Here is a 20,592-nt window from a genome sequence, read left to right on the forward strand (position 1 = left end):
AGTGATCCAGTGATTTGGTAGCGGTGGCTTTGGGAGTGGCCTCATAGGGCAGCGAAGCATTCTGGGAATTGTTGTCTTTCATCCCGTGAAATAAAATACATTTTCTGTCTTTTCTCAGTCTAAAAAGCACCAAATTCAAAAATAATTTCACATTTCTACTACATTAATGACCCAGTTTAAATACAGAGTCATCTTCCCAGCGCTGAAGTAACCCTTTAAGTCCCTCCTGCGCTCTTTCTTTCTTTCTTTCTTTCTTTCTTTCTTTCTTTCTTTCTTTCTTTCTTTCTTTCTTTCTTTCTTTCTTTATTAAGATCCCCATTAGCTCCTGGCATGCCAGTTGCTATTCTTCCTGGGGTCTCCTCAAATTCATCACATACAGTATATATTTTGTACACACATATCTATACATGACATACACACACACGCTCACACACACACACACTGACATGAAAGCTCTATGCACCCTGATATACATAATACATATAAGAAAAAAATAAATAAATACACATATACATACATAAACAGCTCATAAAAAACAAAAACAAAACCAACCCAATAAATCAAACACTCTCATTATTATTATTAGTGAACATTATCATTCTCACTATTATTACTATTATATCATTGCCATTACCACTATTCTTATTAGTATCACCATCCTTATCATTAACATAGCAACAATAATCATCACAGAAATAAAATCCTAAACCATCACTCATGCTCCTTATTGTGTAAAAAGGAAAATCTTTAACTTTTTTTGAAATAGCTTTTTATTATTTTCAAACAACAAAAATACGGGCAATGCATTCCATGCAACCATGGCTCGATAGACAGCAGTACGCTGCATTTGATTAGTTCTGCAAATAGGCAGCAAACTTCTTGTGTTAATGCTTTGTCGTGTTCCATAATTATGAGTATCTATAAAAAAATTCATTTTGTAATAAATTATTTCAGGAATTTTGGTTGTAATGACATTTCTAACGAATGTTAGTAAATAATACTTAAGTCTTCCTTTAACAGTTAACCAGGCCAATTCATTATGCATTATCATAACATTGGTTCTGTATGGGCAGCCCAGAACTATTCGTGCTGCTTTATTCTGAGCGATCTGTAATCTGTATAAATTAGTTTCGTTTGTGTTTGACCAAACAACAGATGCATAATCCAACTGGGAAAGTACTAATGACTGAACAAGTTGTTTGGTCAACCATTGTGGAATACATTTCCTACAGTGTCTGATCATACCCATACTCCGACCCATGCTCTGCAACACTTGACTTATGTGACTTCCCCATGTCATCTTTGAATCTACTATAACACCTAATAATTTAATTACCTCAACTTGTGGAACTACAGTCGCTTCCAATGTCAAATGTAATTTAGATGTTGTTTTTAACATATATTGTGATCCTAGTAACATACATTTTGTTTTTTCAGGATTAATTTTTAATTTATTTTCTTGAATCCAATTTTTTTTTTTTTTTTTTTACTGCACTTAAGATCTAAAAAAAACCCACTATGATTTGCATTGTTTTAACAACGCGATCCCTTAAAAATAAAAATAAAAAACAAATCGTACTTTCAAAAGCCTTTTATTTTTTTTATTGAATATCGATGTTTGGCCTTAAATTATCAGTTCCAGTTTGTGGTAAAAATCTGGCTGGCTATATAATAATATAAAACAAACAATCTATCAACCTAGTTAATTTTGAATGCTGCATATAATGAATAAAATCATAGGCTTTTAATTTATTTGTGAAGCTCAGCGGTACAGAGCTCTGCGTCATATTTTGTTTGGAACTATTTTTTGCGGAAGAATCATCACTGCGCCATGCGCACCTGAGAGTGACTCACCGCCAACGGTCAAATTGGATCTACCTTCTTCTGACAGATTTCTCCTGACTCTGAGGTGAGTTTTAATTGTAAATTGTATTATATTTGGTATTTAACAGTAACGTTACCTATTTTCCACAGTGTGTGTTCGTCTGGGATTGTATTTTAGTATGTTTTTGTTAATCCAGATCATTAGTTATGTTTTGTTTAACGTTGCTTAGCTTAAACTCGATTTAGTTTAAATAAATAGGCTAAATATTGGTTAGTCCTTTTCACCCGTTTTCCCTATTCTGTATGTTATACATCGGTTTGCCACAGTAAACTGCTCAAGTCTGATGAAAAAGTTCGTTATATAACTTATCATAATGGCTGTGCTCGTAGCACACGCCCTAGCAAGTGCAGAGGAGAAAGACAGTTAGAAATATACGAAGCTGGGACATATCACGATTTTTGTTTGTGGACTATTAAAATGTCTCCACGATTTGCTTTTGAAGAAATATCTAATACAGCATTCTATCATTTTTAGTTCTGGCGCCTCCCTCTCAACATTGTCCAAGGACGTTTTCACCACATATATCTCGGTAAGTTATACTCCGGGACACTGCAATTCACAAATGTTCATTATTTACATGTGCTTTAACCTCTTAACATATGCCACTATTTTTCTATATTCATAAATCTGGTCTTATTTTAAATGTAACACTTTTAAATTTATATAACCCATGAGTCATAATAACTCAAACTAACAGTATGGGAACAAAACAAGGTCAAATTTACATGTAAGTGACAAGTAAGTTGAAATTCACTTAGGTAAAATGTATGAGACTTTAATGTTAAAGGCGACTGAAAACCTAAGTTGGTCAGGTGTGTGCGTAAACTAGCAGGCACGCGGGAGTCATGGAAACGTGAGCACCAGTAGTATTCACCAAAGCTGCATACTGCGTACATGATGTACATGATACATCTAAGCTGTATGTCGATGTCCTGACACACACACACGACAAGATAGAAGAGAACGCGCTGTATGTCAGTGTCCTGACACACACACACACACACACACACACACACACACGAAAGAAAAGAACGCGCTTTATGTCGATGTCCTGACACACACACACACCAGGGTATCCGCGGGGTCTTGAAAAGTCTTAAAAGGTGATAAATCAATTTTGGGAAAATTAAGACCCTTATAAAGTATTAAAAAGTCTTATCACGGCTTTATAAAGTCTTACATTTTGAAAGTATTTTGTTCAAGCTTTGTCAAAAGAATTTGACTCAAAAAAGTATTTATGAATATATTTATTTCATCCCCATAAGTGTTAAAAAACAACGGGGTGCTCAGTCTGAGATCGGCTCGGAGCGTGCGCGCCATGGATCGAAATTAGCACTGCCACCAGCCAAATGCGGCTGATTTTGAGTTGTGGCGGGTAAACTCGCTTCACCTACCGAGCTGTTTCACCTCTTTGTAAACTTTGTTCAATGCATGCGAGTGCTACCGTATGTGCACATATAACCAGTCGTTTTCTCCGTCATCACTCGCGTGAAGACGCGCTGTGAGACTCGCGCGCGCTGAGAGAAGATCTGACGCTGTGCATCATCCGACAGCGCGTGCTCGTCTCACAGCGCGCAAATATTGAGTTCTCTTTCAAGTCTTGCGCTTAAACGGACAAACTCACACAAGAAGTATGTCAACATGTCCATCTTGATGAGTATCCTAGCAGACATAGTCTGAATATGCCTTAAGTGAACTGTATAGTATGCACAGTCGAGAAAGACGAGCATATCCCTGCATCAGGTCTTAAAGGCGCAGTAGCCTTTACTGCTGCCTGAGGGATGTCCTTATATTTAGTTTGACATTAAACAATGCTCTTGATTGAATAGCTTTTGTAAGTTTAATAAGGATTAATCTTTCATTTAAACAGTTAAATATTCAGTTATTTTACATTTGATTACTTTATTCAATTTCTGTACCTTTCTGCAGGCCAGTAGGCATTTACATATGAGTGAGGTCGAGTTAAACATTTTAGTTTGAATCTTATTTTTCGGTTTTCGGCTTTGGTTTCTTCTTTTTTGGTTTCGGCCAAGAATTTTGATTTCGGTGCATCCCATTCTGATAATGTTCTGCTCAGTATGTTGTCAACACGCTTCAAAGATGCCAGAACAAATAGTTTCATTCATGGGACTAAAAACCATAAAACTGGAAGCCATAAAAGACCACAAATCATCGTGAAAATGTCAGTATTTCATTTAGACTTGAGATTAAATAAACTGCTTAAGTATTGTAGAGCTTGTAGTATTAATTTTCACATGCAGTTACACATTGTCAGTTAAAAACAAAAAAGTAGCTGGTAAAAACATTGAGTGGTAGACTTTGAAAAAAGTTAATTTTCGTCTACGGGTGACGTCATGTATTTTGCGAAATGCGCAGTTAGGTAATATCGCCCTCCATACGTTGCGAAACAGATATGCAATATAAACAATACAAAATTGGCCTACGATAGAGATTTTAAGTCTACATTCGACTACAACTGTTTATTAAAGGTTTGTTGCAGATTAGACCTTGAAGTGCGATGAGGTCTTAAAATATTTTGAGAAGGTCTTTAAAAAGTCTTAAAAAGGTATTGAAATTAACTTCAGGATTCCTGCATATACCCTGCACACGCTACAAGACAGAGGAGATCGTATGTCGATGTCCTGTCTGCGTCTCAATCAGATCCCTAAGTTAGTTGCGCCAGTCTCGTGCACTCAGAGTTCTCTGTCGCTCTTGAACAAACCACAGAAACACAGGGAATGGAATGCTGTCAAAATGTCAGTTTTGTTGAGTAGGATTCTTAAAATAGTTAAATAACGTCTTAAATGAACGTGAGAAAATGAGATGCGCGTGACTGCGCGTTAGATCCGCATCATGTTCGGCGGTGGCCGATTTTAAAGGGACAGCTACACTGAAGAACAAAGAAATAACGGGAAAAGAGAAAAGATGATTAATCTACATTTACATTTACACATTTGGCAGACGCTTTTATCCAAAGCGACTTACATTGCATTCAAGGTACACGTTTTACATTTTTGTCAATTCTTGCTTTCCCTGGGAACCGAACCCATGACCTTGGCATTGTTAGCGCCATGCTCTACTCATTGAGCTACAGGAAAGCCATCTATATTTAATGTATTATTTATGCAGTTAAGAAAGCTGTTTGATAACTATTAAATTTCTGTATATGTCTAACAGGGAAGCCAAGTAATTATTTATTTATTTTTTTAAACCTAATAAATGTTGAAATTGGGAAGCTTTCATTTATGCTGTAATGTAACGTCATTAATGTTTCATAGAGACATTGGTGTCAGTTATACTGGCCTTCATTCATAAAAAGATGCCATTACAACACATTTAAAATATGCTGTCTTTAAATTGTTTCTACATTAATTTGGAGAGTAACTGAAATTATTGCAATATTAAAAACTCCACAAATATTAAAGTTAAGTTTATTATTTTCTAATCTAAAAAGATACATAGAATTCCTTATTTTGTTCAAATGAGGGATTTTTTTAAAATTTCTTGTACCCCCGCTCCTTTCAGCCAAGTCCACCTGATGCTGAAGTTGAGAGTGAGATCAAGGTATGGCTGCGGAATTCAAGAGACCGAGCGGGTGGACGAAAGGAGCGCCACCACCGTCTGCTGACTAGCCGAGAGACCTCGGGGGAAGAGTGAGCTTTGCCAATGAATAGTTTAGTTTTCAAACTATGGGTCCGGGGACCCCCAGGGGGCCGCAAAGGCGTGACATGTGATCCGTGGAAAAGTATAGAGAAAAAACATTTAAAAAATAAGATTTAAAGGTCCTGTTCTTCGCGTGTTTTGAAGCTTTGATTATGTTTACAGTGCAGTGTACAATATAACATGAGTTCATGTTTCGCATGTAAAAAAACACAGTATTTTTTCACACAATTGACTTATCTGTACAGCGCTGTTTCCTCTGTCCTAAAAGCGGCCTGATGATTTCCTTGTTCTATGAAGTCCCTCCTTCAGAAACACGTAGCGAGTTCTGATTGGGCCAGCGGAGGGTTAGTCAGCAAACGGTTCTAGTGATGTCATTACATCCCTGCACTTCCTGCTGTAGTCCAAACCGCCCATTCGCTGTAGGCTTTGAAAGGGAACTTCTGTTAAATAAAATATCTCGCTTGGCATTGAACTTTGAGCTTTATAAGTTTACAGGTATTATTTATGCTCCAACAGCAACAATACACACTAACTAAAGTTTGAAAGATGGAATCGCGAAGAAAGGGACCTTTAAATAAAAAATGATTGCAAATAAAGTAAATAAATGAGATTCAAATATATGTGGAAAAGCCTCTATGAATTGTATAATAATAAAATAAATAAATTATAAATAAATGAGAATAAAATATATGTGGAAAAACCTGTGAATATTAAAGTAATAATAAAATAAATTAATGATTGTAAATAAATGAGATTAATATTCACAGAGTTTTTCCACGTATATATTTTAATCTCATTTATTTACAATCATTTATTTAATTATTATTTAATATTCACAGAGGTTTTTCCACATATATTTTAAAGTAATAATAATTAAATAAATAAATGATTGTAAATAAATGAGATTAAAATATATGAAGAAAAACCTCTGAATATTAATCTCATTTATTTAAAATCATTAATTTATTTTATTATTACTTTAATATTCACAGGTTTTTCCACATATATTTTAAAGTAATAATAATTAAATAATTAAATGATTGTAAATAAATGAGATTAAAATATATGTGAAAAAAACCTCTGTGAATATTAAAATAATAAAATACATAAATGGCTGACTGTAAATAAAACAAATAAATTAAATTAAATATGTGGAAAACCTAAAGTAAATCTGAATATTAAAATAATAATAATACAATTAATAAATAAATTAGCTTAAAAAACCTGCAAGTTTAATTAAATTTAATTAAAAACATTAAATTGAATAAATAAATTTGATAAAAATACATGATTACTTTTATTATTATTCTATTAAATTAATGATGAATGTAAATGAATAAAAATTGGACTTAAATATACAAATAAATTATGCAATTAACAGTATATTCTTATAATGAGTTGAATCATAATAATAAAGTAACTTGATATAAACTAATGTTAGATATATAATAGTAATAGTAAATTTTTAGTGTATTAATGGGGTGTTACGTTGTAAAAGAAAGATGTCTTAACTCTCAGGATGGGGGTCCCTCGCACGAGTATGTTCATATTTGGGGGTCCATGGCAAGTTTGAAAAGCACATTTTCAGCTGAGGTCAAAGACACATAATACATAAACAACACATAATTTTGTTGTTGTTTATTTGTATTATTTTTATATTTGTATATAACGTTCCCTGTCAGAGTGTTACATTTGCTGTATTGACATGAATTGAACTTTTTCTAATGATTTTATGAGCTATTTTTGTATTTAATAAATCCATTGATTTGAAATCCCTTTGACTACTGTACATTTTTGACAATACAGACATTAGTAATATGGTTTATGCATCCATTTCAGGTGTATAATATAAGTATATATAGTGAAACAGTTTTATTGTTGTAGCTAATATAGTGCCAGCCCTGTGTGGGCCTAGTGAGGGCTTCCTGTGGGGCTAAGTGAGGGCTGCCCGCGCAGGACCAGCGCTTAATAGTGCGGGCCTAGTGAGGGCTTTCTGGGGGCTAAGTGAGGGCTGCCCGCGCAGGGCCAGTGCTAAGGGGCCAACGTTTTGCCAATAAGCAAATTCTCTGGGGCCCTGCACGGGCAGCCTCCTGGGGGCCCTTAGGCTAGCCCTAAGTGGGCCCTTAAAGGACCAGTGCAGGCTTGTTTGCAGGGTAGCCCACAGTCAGCTCACTGTGGGCCCACATAGGCCAGCCCACACTTTGGGCTGTCCCACTGGGGCCAACATGGGCCCCACAAGTGCCTCGCATTTCGCGCCCATGTGGGGCCCACAGTGGGCTGCCCGTGATGGCCCCATATGGGCCAGCCCACAGTCAACCCACACTTTGGGCTGTCCCACTGGGGCCCCACATGGGCCCCACAATGTGGGCCCCACACGTACCCCACATTTCATGCCCATGTGGGGCCCAAAGTGGGCTGCCCGTAATGGCCCCATATGGGCCAGCCCACAGTCAACCCACACTTTGGGCTGCCCCACTGGGGCCCCACATGGGCCCCACAATGTGGGCCCCACACGTGCCCCGCATTTCACGCCGGTATCTGGGCCCACAGTGGGCTGCCCGCAGTGGCCCCATGTGGGCCCCAAAGGAGCATGTTTGCTGGGCAGTGATGACGATACATAGAGCGCAGACCAATCAGAACACATGACAGCGATGACGATACATAGAGTTCAGACCAATCAGAACACATGACAGTGATGACGATACATAGAGCGCAGACCAATCAGAACACATGACAGTGATGACGATACATAGAGCGCAGACCAATCAGAACACATGACAGTGATGACGATACATAGAGCGCAGACCAATCAGAACACATGACAGTGATGACGATACATAGAGCGCAGACCAATCAGAACACATGACAGTGATGACGATACATAGAGCGCAGACCAATCAGAACACATGACAGTGATGACGATACATAGAGCGCAGACCAATCAGAACACATGACAGTGATGACGATACATAGAGCGCAGACCAATCAGAACACATGACAGTGATGACGATACATAGAGCACAGACCAATCAGAACACATTACTGTGATGACGATACATAGAGCGTAGACCAATCAGAACACATGACAGTGATGACGATACATAGAGCACAGACCAATCAGAACACATGACAGCGATGACGATACATAGAGCGCAGACCAATCAGAACACATGACAGTGATGACGATACATAGAGCGCAGACCAATCAGAACACATGACAGCGATGACGATACATAGAGTTCAGACCAATCAGAACACATGACAGTGATGACGATACATAGAGCGCAGACCAATCAGAACACATGACAGTGATGACGATACATAGAGCGCAGACCAATCAGAACACATGACAGTGATGACGATACATAGAGCGCAGACCAATCAGAACACATGACAGTGATGACGATACATAGAGCGCAGACCAATCAGAACACATGACAGTGATGACGATACATAGAGCGCAGACCAATCAGAACACATGACAGTGATGACGATACATAGAGCGCAGACCAATCAGAACACATGACAGTGATGACGATACATAGAGCGCAGACCAATCAGAACACATGACAGTGATGACGATACATAGAGCACAGACCAATCAGAACACATTACTGTGATGACGATACATAGAGCGTAGACCAATCAGAACACATGACAGTGATGACGATACATAGAGCACAGACCAATCAGAACACATGACAGCGATGACGATACATAGAGCGTAGACCAATCAGAACACATGACTGTGATGACGATACATAGAGCGCAGACCAATCAGAACACATGACAGTGATGACGATACATAGAGCACAGACCAATCAGAACACATTACTGTGATGACGATACATAGAGCGCAGACCAATCAGAACACATGACAGTGATGACGATACATAGAGCGCAGACCAATCAGAACACATGACTGTGATGACGATACATAGAGCGCAGACCAATCAGAACACATGACAGTGATGACGATACATAGAGCACAGACCAATCAGAACACATTACTGTGATGACGATACATAGAGCACAGACCAATCAGAACACATGACTGTGATGACGATACATAGAGCGCAGACCAATCAGAACACATGACAGTGATGACGATACATAGAGCACAGACCAATCAGAACACATTACTGTGATGACGATACATAGAGCACAGACCAATCAGAACACATTACTGTGATGACGATACATAGAGCACAGACCAATCAGAACACATGACAGCGATGACGATACATAGAGCTCAGACCAATCAGAACACATGACAGCGATGACGATACATAGAGCTCAGACCAATCAGAACACATGACAGCGATGACGATACATAGAGCTCAGACCAATCAGAACACATGACAGTGATGACGATACATAGAGCGCAGACCAATCAGAACCATAGACCGTAAAAAAATATGGACGACTCGACATCATCCGTTTCCGCTTGTCCTATTTGAAGCTTTCAGGCAGCCTTGCACGGCGCGGACATCTTGGGACCGAGTCTGCGCAGTAGCGATTTCGGGACCGGAGTTGCGCAGTAGAGCGCAGGAAGTAGAGCAGGAAGTACAGCTGCGATATCAAACGCCCGCCCACACTCTCGCAGATGCAGAACAATTAATTATGTTGGTGTGAAATAAACAGTTATGGAAATGTAGAAATTAAAGCTAAAGCTCCAATCTGCTCCCAAAAATTTCGAAAAAAGTCCGTTAGAGCCTCAGTGACAACTTCACTCAGAGAAGCCGTCAGTCTCAGCTGTCAATCATGACGTCACACCCCCCGTTTTTATAGCATCAAATAACTAACTCAAACTAAACTTATTTTTAAAACGAACACCTGAAATGAAATCATCGTGATGATAACTGCCTTCAGTGACATAAACTAACTTTGGGGGAAATTTTTTGAAGTGTAATTTTATTATTTTGTTTGCCTCGCGTCCATTAGAAATCACAGAGGGGCGGCTATACTGGGACCGGTCACCGGGGGGCGATCGAGGCGCGAAAGCTTCAGTAAATGAGAGGGAGACTGCAGGCTTGATCAGAACGAGACAGGTCTAACTGCAGAACCGCAGAACCCATATACGTCACTCACAACAGTCTGAGGGCGACAACAGCGCCACGCCACAGTCTCATGCCGGAAGTGGGCGGAGCTGATTTATCTTCGCATACATTGCTCTATTTGGAGCGTTTCAAGCCCAAATTTTAAACGATGTTAATAATGTCAAGTATTTAATTAATAAGTTCTAATTGAAGATAGATAGAGAGATGATAGATAGGCTAGAGAGATATACTCACTCATAGTTAAATCATATAAATATGTTTTAAAATAAACAATACTGGATATTAATACAAAATAAAATAATAAAAAATAAATAATAAAAATGTATTTATAAAAAAAACATTGTAACGTTTTTAAAGTAAAAAGTTGCTATTATTTTTTATTTATATTATGTCTTAAATATTATATTAGATAAACTGAACACAAATCTTAACACACAAAAAATGAAAACAAAGATTGAGCATTTGAACATTTATTTTTATGACACAATATATTTGTTTTTTACTCAAGCATCTCAGAATAAACCTTTTATTCATAGTAGATAATATATATTACACAATTCTACACTGTTATGCATGATTCAGATTAATCAAACCCCAAAACACACAGAAATTGTTTAATTTTATAAAATGTTCCTTAAAAATCCCCTTAAGTAGCAAAGGCGTCATATACTAGCTTGGGTTTGCTTTAAAAAAAATACACAATCAGACCAAGGGGAATAAATTGAACTAAGTTGAAAGTTATTGCACAGCAGGTACATGACAAATTAAATCTAAAATAAAAGTGACCTCTATAAACATTGACAACTGTCTCTTTGGCCAGTTGTCGGTCAACCATTCAGCCTGTGAAAGTTGAAGGGCTTTTTCCTAGTCTTCCACTTTCACATTTCAGAAATCAGGGCTCTTCCACTAAACTGTTGAAAACAGTTGGTTGTTCCAGAGTCTTCTGTGATCCGTGGCTCCTTCATGAGACAAGGGTACAAACAAATAGGATGAAATGTTGGAAGTGTTTTAACAATATCGTGTGTTGAAGTCAGGATGTAGCATGTATAATAAAGTTGTGAAATTCAGTTTCTCATGTCTAAATTTCTGACATAAATGATACCCTGTCACAATCAAATGAATTAACCATTTTCAGTTCAAAATGTATACAGAAACAAAGGCAAGCCCTTCATAGGGCTTCTCACACTGAGCTTATCGTCATTCTAAACACACTTTTAACCTCGGGTAAAGTAACATTTCACACTTTTATATTTACGTGCTTTGGACAGTCACTGAAACACTGTGCACTCTATATAAATAATAAAGTCAGCATTGAAGAGGAAAAACATCAAATGCAAACAGAAAACGCAATTGCAGCGAAGAAGAGACCATTTAAATTATTGTATAGTCTGAAATGTCCATTCAGGAAAAACTTGTAATACAAGGACATGCAAAGCTTGAGCATTTCTGAAAACATATTGTGTGCAGTGCAGTGTCTGTCAGTGACCCTGATACTGCACATATGTTATCCCATGGTTTATTAAAGTACAGTGTGGAACGGCAGTGTATGAATACCCAGGATTAATTGTTCATCTCAGGTAAATGATGATCAGTGTGAAACATGAAGCAAGATAACCCAAGATTCTGTATATCCGGAGTTTACTATTTCAAGTGTGAAAAGCCCTCATGTTTTTTATCCTAATGAAGGGAAGCTTGTATTTAAAAAAAAATTACCTTTTCCTTCTTTTTCTTACCATTGACATGAAGATCCTACTGTCAATAGAGCCATCCAACTGTTGTGGAACAGTCTAAAACAATTGAACATTATAGAATAGAAGAACATTCCTGGAAAATCTGACATATAACACCACACTATCTGTATAAGTAGCTTATGTCTTTATTAGAGCTTTTTAAAACTAACCTTGTTTTTGATCAGCTTCCATTATCCTGTGTGACATTCTGATTGTCAATTTACTGCAACAAAATCAAACAGATATATATAATGCTTGGTTGTGTACTTAATTTAATTTTAATGGGACACATTCAAACACATGAAATAGTGTTTGCATTTTGTTAGCTTAAGCACTATATATATATATACACTTGAAACTTTATAACCAACTAATTCAAAAGGGACAACAAATAAATACTATTTCTTGCTACTGTGTATAAACAAATAACTCCAAACCTTCATACCTCCATGGACAGCTGCTTTTTGAAGTGAATATGAAGGTGTACTGTGCCATCTGGTCAGTTTAAAACACTGGGCAGTAGAAACTGTTGCAGAATGTCTTGCATTGATGTACATGAAGTAAAGCTGGTCCTCTCCAAATCGTAATGCCTCAATAAATTAGTGGGAAAAACACATAAAACACTGGTCAGTATCAGATAAAAGCAAATAAAAAATACGGCGCCAACAACCAAAAATAAAATCACAAACAATTATGTTACTTAAACCAAGACCATATCAACAGACGCGATAGACATCGTAAATTAGAGCACATTAGAAAAAAATAGAGCCACGTTCTGTATAAAGTGTTAATACAACAACGATGGATCAAATACACAACACAAATAAACTTGATAGATTAAAACCACAACACAAAACAGCTGTTTACCGTGTTCTCTTCTTCCGCCGTGCCGATTGTTTAGTTTTCGTGAACTCCGCCCACTTCCGGCATGAGACTGTGGCATGGCGCTGTTGTCCTCAGAGCGTTGTGAGTGACGTATATGGGTTCTGCGGTTCTGCAGTTGGTTATTATTGATCAGAACACATGACAGTGATGACGATACATAGAGCGCAGACCAATCAGAACACATGACAGTGATGACGATACATAGAGCACAGACCAATCAGAACACATGACAGCGATGACGATACATAGAGCGCAGACCAATCAGAACACATTACTGTGATGACGATACATAGAGCGCAGACCAATCAGAACGCCTGACAGTGATGACGATACATAGAGCGTAGACCAATCAGAACACATTACTGTGATGACGATACATAGAGCGCAGACCAATCAGAACACATGACAGTGATGACGATACATAGAGCGTAGACCAATCAGAACACATGACTGTGATGAAGATACATAGAGCGCAGACCAATCAGAACACATGACAGTGATGACGATACATAGAGCGCAGACCAATCAGAACACATGACAGTGATGAAGATACATAGAGCGTAGACCAATCAGAACACATGACAGTGATGACGATACATAGAGCGTAGACCAATCAGAACACATGACTGTGATGACGATACATAGAGCGCAGACCAATCAGAACACATGACTGTGATGACGATACATAGAGCGCAGACCAATCAGAACACATGACAGTGATGACGATACATAGAGCGCAGACCAATAAGAACACATGACAGTGATGACGATACATAGAGCTCAGACCAATCAGAACACATTACTGTGATGACGATACATAGAGCGCAGACCAATCAGAACACATGACAGTGATGATGATACATAGAGCACAGACCAATCAGAACACATGACAGTGATGACGATACAAAGAGCGCAGACCAATCAGAACACATTACTGTGATGACGATACATAGAGCGCAGACCAATCAGAACACATTACTGTGATGACGATACATAGAGCGTAGACCAATCAGAACATATGACTGTGATGACGATACATAGAGCGTAGACCAATCAGAACACATGACTGTGATGACGATACATAGAGCGTAGACCAATCAGAACACATGACAGTGATGACGATACATAGAGCGCAGACCAATCAGAACACATGACTGTGATGACGATACATAGAGCGCAGACCAATCAGAACACATGACAGTGATGACGATACATAGAGCGTAGACCAATCAGAACACATGACAGTGATGACGATACATAGAGCGTAGACCAATCAGAACACATGACAGCGATGACGATACATAGAGCGTAGACCAATCAGAACACATGACTGTGATGACGATACATAGAGCGCAGACCAATCAGAACACATGACAGCGATGACGATACATAGAGCGTAGACCAATCAGAACACATGACAGCGATGACGATACATAGAGCGTAGACCAATCAGAACACATGACTGTGATGACGATACATAGAGCGCAGACCAATCAGAACACATGACAGTGATGACGATACATAGAGCGTAGACCAATCAGAACACATGACAGCGATGACGATACATAGAGCGCAGACCAATCAGAACACATGACAGTGATGACGATACATAGAGCGTAGACCAATCAGAACACATGACTGTGATGACGATACATAGAGCGTAGACCAATCAGAACACATGACAGCGATGACGATACATAGAGCGTAGACCAATCAGAACACATGACTGTGATGACGATACATAGAGCGCAGACCAATCAGAACACATGACAGCGATGACGATACATAGAGCGCAGACCAATCAGAACACATGACAGTGATGACGATACATAGAGCGTAGACCAATCAGAACACATGACAGTGATGACGATACATAGAGCGTAGACCAATCAGAACACATGACAGTGATGACGATACATAGAGCGTAGACCAATCAGAACACATGACAGTGATGACGATACATAGAGCGCAGACCAATCAGAACACATGACAGCGATGACGATACATAGAGCACAGACCAATCAGAACACATGACAGCGATGACGATACATAGAGCTCAGACCAATCAGAACACATGACAGCGATGACGATACATAGAGCTCAGACCAATCAGAACACATGACAGTGATGACGATACATAGAGCGCAGACCAATCAGAACACATGACAGTGATGACGATACATAGAGCGTAGACCAATCAGAACACATGACAGCGATGACGATACATAGAGCTCAGACCAATCAGAACACATGACAGTGATGACGATACATAGAGTGCAGACCAATCAGAACACATGACAGTGATGACGATACATAGAGCGCAGACCAATCAGAACACATGACAGTGATGACGATACATAGAGCGCAGACCAATCAGAACACATGACAGTGATGACGATACATAGAGCTCAGACCAATCAGAACACATGACAGTGATGACGATACATAGAGCGTAGACCAATCAGAACACATGACAGTGATGACGATACATAGAGCGCAGACCAATCAGAACACATGACAGTGATGACGATACATAGAGCGTAGACCAATCAGAACACATGACTGTGATGACGATACATAGAGCGCAGACCAATCAGAACACATGACTGTGATGACGATACATAGAGCGTAGACCAATCAGAACACATGACAGCGATGACGATACATAGAGCTCAGACCAATCAGAACACATGACAGTGATGACGATACATAGAGCGCAGACCAATCAGAACACATGACAGTGATGACGATACATAGAGCGTAGACCAATCAGAACACATGACAGCGATGACGATACATAGAGCTCAGACCAATCAGAACACATGACAGTGATGACGATACATAGAGCGCAGACCAATCAGAACACATGACAGTGATGACGATACATAGAGCGCAGACCAATCAGAACACATGACAGTGATGACGATACATAGAGCGCAGACCAATCAGAACACATGACAGTGATGACGATACATAGAGCTCAGACCAATCAGAACACATGACAGTGATGACGATACATAGAGCGTAGACCAATCAGAACACATGACAGTGATGACGATACATAGAGCGCAGACCAATCAGAACACATGACAGCGATGACGATACATAGAGCGTAGACCAATCAGAACACATGACTGTGATGACGATACATAGAGCGCAGACCAATCAGAACACATGACTGTGATGACGATACATAGAGCGTAGACCAATCAGAACACATGACTGTGATGAAGATACATAGAGCGCAGACCAATCAGAACACATGACAGTGATGACGATACATAGAGCGCAGACCAATCAGAACACATGACTGTGATGACGATACATAGAGCGTAGACCAATCAGAACACATGACAGTGATGACGATACATAGAGCGCAGACCAATCAGAACACATGACAGTGATGACGATACATAGAGCGCAGACCAATCAGAACACATGACTGTGATGACGATACATAGAGCGTAGACCAATCAGAACACATGACAGTGATGACGATACATAGAGCGCAGACCAATCAGAACACATGACAGTGATGACGATACATAGAGCTCAGACCAATCAGAACACATTACTGTGATGACGATACATAGAGCGCAGACCAATCAGAACACATGACAGTGATGATGATACATAGAGCACAGACCAATCAGAACACATGACAGTGATGACGATACAAAGAGTGCAGACCAATCAGAACACATTACTGTGATGACGATACATAGAGCGCAGACCAATCAGAACACATTACTGTGATGACGATACATAGAGCGTAGACCAATCAGAACATATGACTGTGATGACGATACATAGAGCGTAGACCAATCAGAACACATGACTGTGATGACGATACATAGAGCGCAGACCAATCAGAACACATGACAGTGATGACGATACATAGAGCGCAGACCAATCAGAACCATAGACCGTAAAAAAATATGGACGACTCGACATCATCCGTTTCCGCTTGTCCTATTTGAAGCTTTCAGGCAGCCTTGCACGGCGCGGACATCTTGGGACCGAGTCTGCGCAGTAGCGATTTCGGGACCGGAGTTGCGCAGTAGAGCGCAGGAAGTAGAGCAGGAAGTACAGCTGCGATATCAAACGCCCGCCCACACTCTCGCAGATGCAGAACAATTAATTATGTTGGTGTGAAATAAACAGTTATGGAAATGTAGAAATTAAAGCTAAAGCTCCAATCTGCTCCCAAAAATTTCGAAAAAAGTCCGTTAGAGCCTCAGTGACAACTTCACTCAGAGAAGCCGTCAGTCTCAGCTGTCAATCATGACGTCACACCCCCCGTTTTTATAGCATCAAATAACTAACTCAAACTAAACTTATTTTTAAAACGAACACCTGAAATGAAATCATCGTGATGATAACTGCCTTCAGTGACATAAACTAACTTTGGGGGAAATTTTTTGAAGTGTAATTTTATTATTTTGTTTGCCTCGCGTCCATTAGAAATCACAGAGGGGCGGCTATACTGGGACCGGTCACCGGGGGGCGATCGAGGCGCGAAAGCTTCAGTAAATGAGAGGGAGACTGCAGGCTTGATCAGAACACATGACAGTGATGACGATACATAGAGCGCAGACCAATCAGAACACATGACAGCGATGACGATACATAGAGCGTAGACCAATCAGAACACATGACTGTGATGACGATACATAGAGCACAGACCAATCAGAACACATGACTGTGATGACGATACATAGAGCGCAGACCAATCAGAACACATGACAGTGATGACGATACATAGAGCTCAGACCAATCAGAACACATGACAGTGATGGCGATACATAGAGCTCAGACCAATCAGAACACATGACAGCGATGACGATACATAGAGCGCAGACCAATCAGAACACATGACAGCGATGACGATACATAGAGCGTAGACCAATCAGAACACATGACTGTGATGACGATACATAGAGCTCAGACCAATCAGAACACATGACAGCGATGACGATACATAGAGCTCAGACCAATGAGAACACATGACAGTGATGACGATACATAGAGCTCAGACCAATCAGAACACATGACAGTGATGACGATACATAGAGCTCAGACCAATCAGAACACATGACAGTGATGACGATACATAGAGCGCAGACCAATCAGAACACATGACAGCGATGACGATACATAGAGCGTAGACCAATCAGAACACATGACTGTGATGACGATACATAGAGCTCAGACCAATCAGAACACATGACAGCGATGACGATACATAGAGCTCAGACCAATGAGAACACATGACAGTGATGACGATACATAGAGCTCAGACCAATCAGAACACATGACAGTGATGACGATACATAGAGCGCAGACCAATCAGAACCATAGACCGTAAAAAAATATGGACGACTCGACATCATCCGTTTCCGCTTGTCCTATTTGAAGCTTTCAGGCAGCCTTGCACGGCGCGGACATCTTGGGACCGAGTCTGCGCAGTAGCGATTTCGGGACCGGAGTTGCGCAGTAGAGCGCAGGAAGTAGAGCAGGAAGTACAGCTGCGATATCAAACGCCCGCCCACACTCTCGCAGATGCAGAACAATTAATTATGTTGGTGTGAAATAAACAGTTATGGAAATGTAGAAATTAAAGCTAAAGCTCCAATCTGCTCCCAAAAATTTCGAAAAAAGTCCGTTAGAGCCTCAGTGACAACTTCACTCAGAGAAGCCGTCAGTCTCAGCTGTCAATCATGACGTCACACCCCCCGTTTTTATAGCATCAAATAACTAACTCAAACTAAACTTATTTTTAAAACGAACACCTGAAATGAAATCATCGTGATGATAACTGCCTTCAGTGACATAAACTAACTTTGGGGGAAATTTTTTGAAGTGTAATTTTATTATTTTGTTTGCCTCGCGTCCATTAGAAATCACAGAGGGGCGGCTATACTGGGACCGGTCACCGGGGGGCGATCGAGGCGCGAAAGCTTCAGTAAATGAGAGGGAGACTGCAGGCTTGATCAGAACACATGACAGTGATGACGATACATAGAGCGCAGACCAATCAGAACACATGACAGCGATGACGATACATAGAGCGTAGACCAATCAGAACACATGACTGTGATGACGATACATAGAGAACAGACCAATCAGAACACATGACTGTGATGACGATACATAGAGCGCAGACCAATCAGAACACATGACAGTGATGACGATACATAGAGCTCAGACCAATCAGAACACATGACAGTGATGACGATACATAGAGCTCAGACCAATCAGAACACATTACTGTGATGACGATACATAGAGCGCAGACCAATCAGAACACATGACAGCGATGACGATACATAGAGCGCAGACCAATCAGAACACATGACAGTGATGACGATACATAGAGCGCAGACCAATCAGAACACATGACAGTGATGACGATACATAGAGCTTAGACCAATCAGAACACATGACATTGATGACGATACATAGAGCACAGACCAATCAGAACACATGACAGTGATGACGATACATAGAGCTTAGACCAATCAGAACACATGACATTGATGACGATACATAGAGCACAGACCAATCAGAACACATGACATTGATGACGATACATAGAGCGCAGACCAATCAGAACACATGACAGTGATGACGATACATAGAGCGCAGACCAATCAGAACACATGACAGTGATGACGATACATAGAGCGTAGACCAATCAGAACACATGACAGTGATGACGATACATAGAGCGTAGACCAATCAGAACACATGACAGCGATGACGATACATAGAGCGCAGACCAATCAGAACGCCTGACAGTGATGACGATACATAGAGCGCAGACCAATCAGAACACATTACTGTGATGACGATACATAGAGCGCAGACCAATCAGAACGCCTGACAGTGATGACGATACATAGAGCGTAGACCAATCAGAACACATTACTGTGATGACGATACATAGAGCGCAGACCAATCAGAACACATGACAGTGATGACGATACATAGAGCGTAGACCAATCAGAACACATGACTGTGATGAAGATACATAGAGCGCAGACCAATCAGAACACATGACAGTGATGACGATACATAGAGCGCAGACCAATCAGAACACATGACAGTGATGAAGATACATAGAGCGTAGACCAATCAGAACACATGACAGTGATGACGATACATAGAGCGTAGACCAATCAGAACACATGACTGTGATGACGATACATAGAGCGCAGACCAATCAGAACACATGACTGTGATGACGATACATAGAGCGCAGACCAATCAGAACACATGACAGTGATGACGATACATAGAGCGCAGACCAATAAGAACACATGACAGTGATGACGATACATAGAGCTCAGACCAATCAGAACACATT

General features: G+C 39.9%; 2 long non-coding RNA genes across 3 annotated transcripts; one reads left to right on the forward strand and one right to left on the reverse strand.

The window, feature by feature from the left end:
- Positions 1–1,833: 1,833 nt before the first annotated feature.
- On the forward strand, positions 1,834–5,986 carry LOC137039663 (uncharacterized). The gene is made up of 3 exons (XR_010897749.1): positions 1,834–1,909; positions 2,360–2,414; positions 5,411–5,986. It is a non-coding gene; the product is annotated as an uncharacterized lncRNA (long non-coding RNA).
- Positions 5,987–11,062: 5,076 nt separating this feature from the next.
- LOC137040688 (uncharacterized) lies at positions 11,063–13,338 on the reverse strand. 2 transcript variants are annotated; one of them, XR_010897977.1, is made up of 5 exons: positions 13,206–13,338; positions 12,784–12,928; positions 12,509–12,561; positions 12,342–12,395; positions 11,063–11,567 (listed from the first exon to the last, which is right to left on the reverse strand). It is a non-coding gene; the product is annotated as an uncharacterized lncRNA (long non-coding RNA). The 2 variants fall into 2 exon arrangements; XR_010897976.1 differs by having other exon boundaries at positions 12,784–13,333.
- Positions 13,339–20,592: the final 7,254 nt, after the last annotated feature.

The sequence above is a fragment of the Pseudorasbora parva genome, chromosome 14 (assembly GCF_024679245.1).
Source record: "Pseudorasbora parva isolate DD20220531a chromosome 14, ASM2467924v1, whole genome shotgun sequence".
Classification (NCBI taxonomy): domain Eukaryota; kingdom Metazoa; phylum Chordata; class Actinopteri; order Cypriniformes; family Gobionidae; genus Pseudorasbora; species Pseudorasbora parva.